Source organism: Chiloscyllium plagiosum, chromosome 27 (assembly GCF_004010195.1).
Source record: "Chiloscyllium plagiosum isolate BGI_BamShark_2017 chromosome 27, ASM401019v2, whole genome shotgun sequence".
NCBI classification, from domain to species: domain Eukaryota; kingdom Metazoa; phylum Chordata; class Chondrichthyes; order Orectolobiformes; family Hemiscylliidae; genus Chiloscyllium; species Chiloscyllium plagiosum.
In genome coordinates this window covers 42,098,995-42,105,129 of record NC_057736.1, presented here as the reverse complement: position 1 = coordinate 42,105,129, position 6,135 = coordinate 42,098,995, and the positions used below count along the sequence as shown (strand labels likewise).

General features: G+C 45.7%; 1 long non-coding RNA gene across 1 annotated transcript in view; it reads right to left on the bottom strand.

Annotated features, from left to right (window-relative positions):
- The window catches only part of LOC122563446, a 14,144-nt gene extending 8,262 nt beyond the window's left edge, over nt 1–5,882 (bottom strand). Inside the window, exon 1 of the long non-coding RNA XR_006315612.1 lies at nt 5,801–5,882. This is a non-coding gene — a long non-coding RNA (uncharacterized LOC122563446). The remainder of the gene's footprint in view (nt 1–5,800) is intronic.
- Nucleotides 5,883–6,135: the final 253 nt, after the last annotated feature.

Below are 6,135 nucleotides of genomic sequence, written 5' to 3'. Positions count from 1 at the left end.
GAGGGGAAATGAGGAAACTGGTGAAGTCCACATTGATGCCCTGGGGTTTAAGTGTTCCGAGGCGGAAGATGAGGCGTTCTTCCTCCAGGCGTTGGGTGGTGAGGGAGTGGCGGTGGAGGAGGCCCAGGACCTGCATGTCCTCGGCAGAGTGGGAGGGGGAGTTGAAATGTTGGGCCACGGGGCAGTGGGGTTGTTTGGTGCGGGTGTCCTGGAGATGTTCCTTAAATTGAGAAGGTGTCCAGTCTCCCCAATGTAAAGGAGACCACATCGGGAGCAACGGATACAACAAATGACATTGGTGGATGTGCAGGTGAAACATTAATGGATGTGGAAGGCTCCTTTAGGGCCTTGGATGGAGGTGAGGGGGGAGGTGTGGCTGGGGAAGGTGCCGGGAGGGGAGGGGAGGTTGTTAGGGGGCATGGACCTGACCAGGTAATCACGGAGGGAATGGTCTTTGCGGAAAGCGGATAGGGGTGGGGAGGGAAATATATCCCTGGTGGTGGCGGAAATGTCGGCGAACAATGCAGTTTATGCAAAAGGTTGGTAGGGTGGAAGGAGAGCACCAGTGGGGTTCTGTCCTTGTTACAGTTGGAGGGGTGGGGTTTGAGGGCGGAGGTGCGGGATGTGGATGAGATGCGTTGGATTGCATCTTCAACCACGTGGGAAGGGAAATTATGGTCTTTAAAGAAGGAGGCCATCTGGTGTGTTCTGTGGTGAAATTGGTCCTCCTGGGAGCAGATATGGTGGAGGCAGAGGAATTGGGAATAAGGGGATGGCATTTCTGCAGGAGGCAGGGTGGGAGGAGGTATAATCCAGGTAGCTGTGGGAATCGGTGAGTGTGTTTAAAAAAAAATGTCAGTGTTGAGTTGGTCATCATTGCTGGAGATGGAGAGGTCCAGGAAGGGGAGGGAGGTGTCAGAGATGTTACAGATGAATTTAAGGTGGGGGTGGAATGTGTTGGTGAAGTTGATGGAGGGGGTGGTGGTGGGGGGGTGGGTAGAGAGAGATGAGGAGAGAGAGAGAGACTGTGTGAGTATGTGACTGTGACTGTGTGTGTGTTTTTGAGAGAGGGTCTGTGAGTGTGTCATCACTTTGACCTTTTGCTATAAATTCTGTGTCCTCTGATCCTGCCCCACGAGCTACCTGATGAAGGAGCAATGCTCCAAAAGTGTGTACTTTCAAATGAACCTGTTGGACTATAACCTGGTGTTGTGTGATTTTTATCTTCTGTCCACCCCAGGCGAACACCGGCAGCTTCACATCATGACTTTTAAATGTTATAACTGACCTGCAGCTACCACTTCCTCTGGCAGATCATTCCAATCTTCTAAAAACAAACAGTCAGAAACTTTCTGAGACAGATGACAGGCTATTAGCAATCAAACCCTTCTTTCCACCTTGAAATAAGGCAGAAACTGAGGAAATCCTACATACAGCAGAAAGATAAATAATTAGTTATCAATTAACCAGGACTGAGACCTTGGAGTGCAGGTTCATTGCTCCTTGAAAGTGGAGTCGCAGGTAGGATAGTGAAGAAGGCATTTGGTATGCATTCCTTTATTGGTCAGAGTATTAAGTTCAGGAGTTGGGAGGTCATGTTGCGACTGTACAGGACATTGGTCAGGCCACTGTTGGAATATTGGGTGCAATTCTGGTCTCCTTCCTATTGGAAAGATGAGGGGCACGGATAGGGTCTTTTCCCTAGGGTCAGGGAGTCCAGAACTAGAGGGCATTGGTTTAGGGTGAGAGGCGAAAGATATAAAAGAGACCTAAGGGGCAACCTTTTCACGCAGAGGGTGGTATGTGTATTGAATGAGCCGCCAGAGGAAGTGGTGGAGGCTGGTACAATTGTAACATTTAAGAGGCATTTGGATGGGTATATGAATAGGAAGGGTTTGGAGGGATATGGGCCGGGTGCTGGCAGGTGGGACTAGATTGGGTTGGGATATCTGGTCGGCATGGACGGGTTGGACTGAAGGGTCTGTTTCCATGCTGTACATCTCTATGACTCTATGACTCTGATGGAACTCCTGCCTGTTTTTCAAAAATGCCTTGGGATTGTTAACATACACATAAGAAGCCAAACTATGCCTCAGATTAAAAGAACATTCAAGTAGACTGAGTATTCAACATACTGAGTCATCTTTCAGATGGAGCTTTCAACTATAATGCTGAGATATAGACTGATTATTCCAACAGCCTGAATACTCAATGTGGGAACACCAAAATAGGAAGGGTCTGGGGTCGGCATACACTCTCTTCAAAGGATCATAATTTGGAGATACTAGTGTTGGACTGGGGTGGACAAAGTTAAAAATCACACAACACCAGGTTATAGTCCAACAGGTTTAATTGGAAGCACTAGCTTTCGGAGTGACGCTCCTTCATCAGGTGATTGTGGAGGACACAATTGTAAGACTCAGAATTTATAGCAAAAGTTTACAGTGTCATGTAACTGAAATGTATGATTTCAATGTATAATTTCAGTTACATCACACTGTAAACTTTTGCTATAAATTCTGAGTCTTATAATTGTGTCCTCCACAATCACCTGATGAAGGAGCGTCACTCCGAAAGCTAGTGCTTCCAATTAAACCTGTTGGACTGTAACCTGGTGTTGTGTGATTTTTAACTTCGAAGGATCAGTCATCATAGAGAAGGAACTGCGATAGAATCATGTAATTTTTATTTTTGCTTAAAATGTTCTTTTCCTAAGAGAATCACCAATGTTTAATGTACAAAGTAATTAAGCTGTGAGTAATTTATTAACTGCAGCTGAAACCCATAGCTCAAGGCTTTTACATCTTTGTATATTGTTAAAGCCCCACAGATGTTGTATGCTTTTGGACTGAGAGTCCTATATGTGGTGATAAACACGTTTTTAGCTGGCAAGAGTTATACAGCTTACATCACTAGTTTTAAGAATTATAAATAAAAGTATCCAAGCAATGAACTGTTGTATCTCAGCCTTTAATCAAGTCCTTGAGAAGCTAAATAAATATAGAAGGTTTAATATCCAATGTATAAAATAAGAAAGCACTCAACAGAAAAGTACACTTTACAATGAGGTAAACATAGTTCTAAAATGATATGCAATCCCACATTTACATTTATCACAAGTGCTATCTTTAAACAAATGGCAAAAAAAAGGCTAAAATGGAATGCAGTTTGACCCATTGGAATACTCCATGTAAGAGCGAATTAAATCAAGTTTAATTGATTGAACATTACAGAGTGGAATGGGGTTCGGCCTATTGAATGTTACAGGAATGTCTTGTTGCAGTTACACAGAGCCTTGGGGAGGCCACATCTTGAGTATTCTGCACGGTTTTCGTCTCCTAGTCAGAGAGTCATAGAGATGTACAGCACGGAAACAGTCCAACATGTCCATGTCGACCAGATATCCCAAACCAATCTAGTCCCATTTGCCAGCACGTGGCCCATATCCCTCCAAACCCTTCCTATTCATATACCCATCCAGATGCCTTTTAAATGTTGTATTTGTACCAGCCTCCACCACTTCCTCTGGCAGCTTATTCAATACACACATCACCTCTGTGTTAAAAAGTTGCCCCTTAGGTCCCTTTTATATCTTTCCCCTCTCACCCTAAACCTATGCCCTCTAGTTCTGAACAGCCCCACTCCAGGGAAAAGACCTTACCCTATCCATGCCCCTCATGATTTTATAAACCTTTATGAGGTCAGCCCTCAGCCTTTGACGCTCAAGGGAAGATAGCCCTAGCCTATTCAACATCTCCCTATAGCTCAAACCCTCCAATCTTGACAAGATCCGTGTAAATCTTTGCTGGACCCTTTCAAGTTTCACAACATCCTTCCAATAGGAAGGAGAGGAGAATTGCACACAACATTCCAAAAGTGGTCTAACCAATGTCCTGTACAGCCACAACATGACCTCCCAACTCCTATTCTCAATGCACTCCTAGTCTGAGGAAGGACATTCTTACGATTGAGGGAGTCTAGTGGAGATTCACCAGACTGATTCCCGGGATGGAAGGACTAACATATGAGGAAAGACTGGATTGACTGGACTTGTACTCACTGGAATTTAGAAGAATGAGGGGGAATCTTAAAGAAAATCCTGATGGAACTGGACAGGCAAGATGTAGGAAGAGTGTCCCCGATGTCGGGGAAGCCCTGAACTAGGGGGTCACAGTCTAAAAATAAGGGGTAAAGCCATTCAGGACTGAGATGAGGAACCTGTGGAATTCTCTCCCACAGGAAGCTGTCAGGGCCGGTTTATTCAGATATTCAGGAGGGAGCTGGACACAGCCCTTGCAGCTAAAGGGATTAAGGGGTATGGAGAGAAAGTGCAGGTGGGATACTGAGATTGCATGAACAGCAAAGATCATATTGAATGGTGGTGCAGGCTTGAAGGGCCAAATGGTCTACTCCTGCACTTATTTTCTGTGTTTATACATTCCCTTATTGGAGGAGAGATGGTCTCGATGACCGAGTAGTCCAGAGCCAGGAGGATGACAAGTCTAAGGAGATGGAGTAGGCCATTTATGCCTGAAATGAGGAGAAACTTTGTCACCCAGAGAGTGGCGAGCTTGTGGAGAGCCAGAATCTATCATCCTTGATGCCATTTTCTCCAAATGAACATGGAGCGGCATTACAACAGACTGAGGACATCCTGGGACACTGTTACTGAACTATGCCAACGGCTGGAGCCTGTGCCAAAAGGAGTGGGTTCCCGTCCTATCCCAGTCCTATCTCAAGGTGACTCAGATGCTATTCCTTCCAAGGAAACACCGGGGATCTGTGCGGGATCTCTTTGTAGTCCACCTATCAAGGCTGTTCCCACACTGCTTCACCACATTTCCGGAGGACAGGGTGGCGGTGAGGTCAATGCTGCAACCGGGCCGTAGGACTTGACTACACACCTGGTTTCCCCCAATCGACGGGCCATTATAGACTGTACTCCCACTGGGCTAAGGGGACCATTTCATAATGCAACTGAGTTCATCTATAGAAAAGGGTCCCATTCTATCAATGTGCAAATGATCTCTGATCAATGCTTCCACCTTTTAGCACTTTGGGAGCTGCCTTAATGCCTATATCTTGAGAGCTTTTATGTTCCTGCTGTGTAGAATAAAGAATCTCTACAGTGTGGAAGTGGCCCATTTGAAGAGTCCACACCAATCTTCTAGACAGCATCTCACCCAGACCCACCCCTATAACCTTCCATTTCCCATGGCTGAATACTACTGGCAATTTACCTCGGCCAATCAACCTAACCTGCACATCTTTGAACTGTGGGAGGAAACAGCAGCAGCCAGCAGAAACCCACGCAGACACGGGGAGTATGTGCAAACTCCACACAGACAGTCACCTGAGGATGGAATTGAACCCAGGTCCCTGGTGATATGAGGCAGCAGTGCTAACCACTGAGACACCTTGGATAATGGGCCAGATGCCTTACAAGGATAATTACTGAGGGACAAGAGGTACTTTTCATGACCGTGGTTGATGACTCCATTACATAGCCCACTGACTGAGGCGCACTATAGATATATTCTGCCAGTTGGTCAACAAGTGCCACGGTGGAGCAGATGAATGGTTTGCAGAAGATGAGGTTCCACTGTGTGGATCAGTCTGAGGGAGCTTTACAGTACACGCCAAACAGATGTGTTTCACAGCCCGAGCATGCTGTGCCCGGTACAACTGCAGCAGGGAATGAGGGAATGGAATGGACACAGAAGAGCAGGGAGAGAGGGAGTAGTCATTTTCTTGCTCATCTGAGGAGGAGGAAGAGGACAGTGAGCAGAAGGAAGATCACCTTGAGCATGATAGAATGCAGCAATACCAGGCACATTAGGATCTGACCGACTCCCCGTTCCAGTAGACACCATCAATGGGATCACTTGTCGTGCACAAAATTCTGAAGCCATCTGAAGGATTCCTGAAATCAAAGGGTAGAATGAGGACAAGCCTTTGGCTATTTCTGTTGGATATGTGGAAGATATTTATAAGTGAGTGAAAGTGCATAACATATTGGACCTAAAAATACAACTAGATATTTCAGTATACCTGTGCATGTGTTTCTGTACAATTACAGCCTGATCTTTAATTTCTGTTTCTAATTTATAACACCTTCTTAAAAGTTTTCAGGAT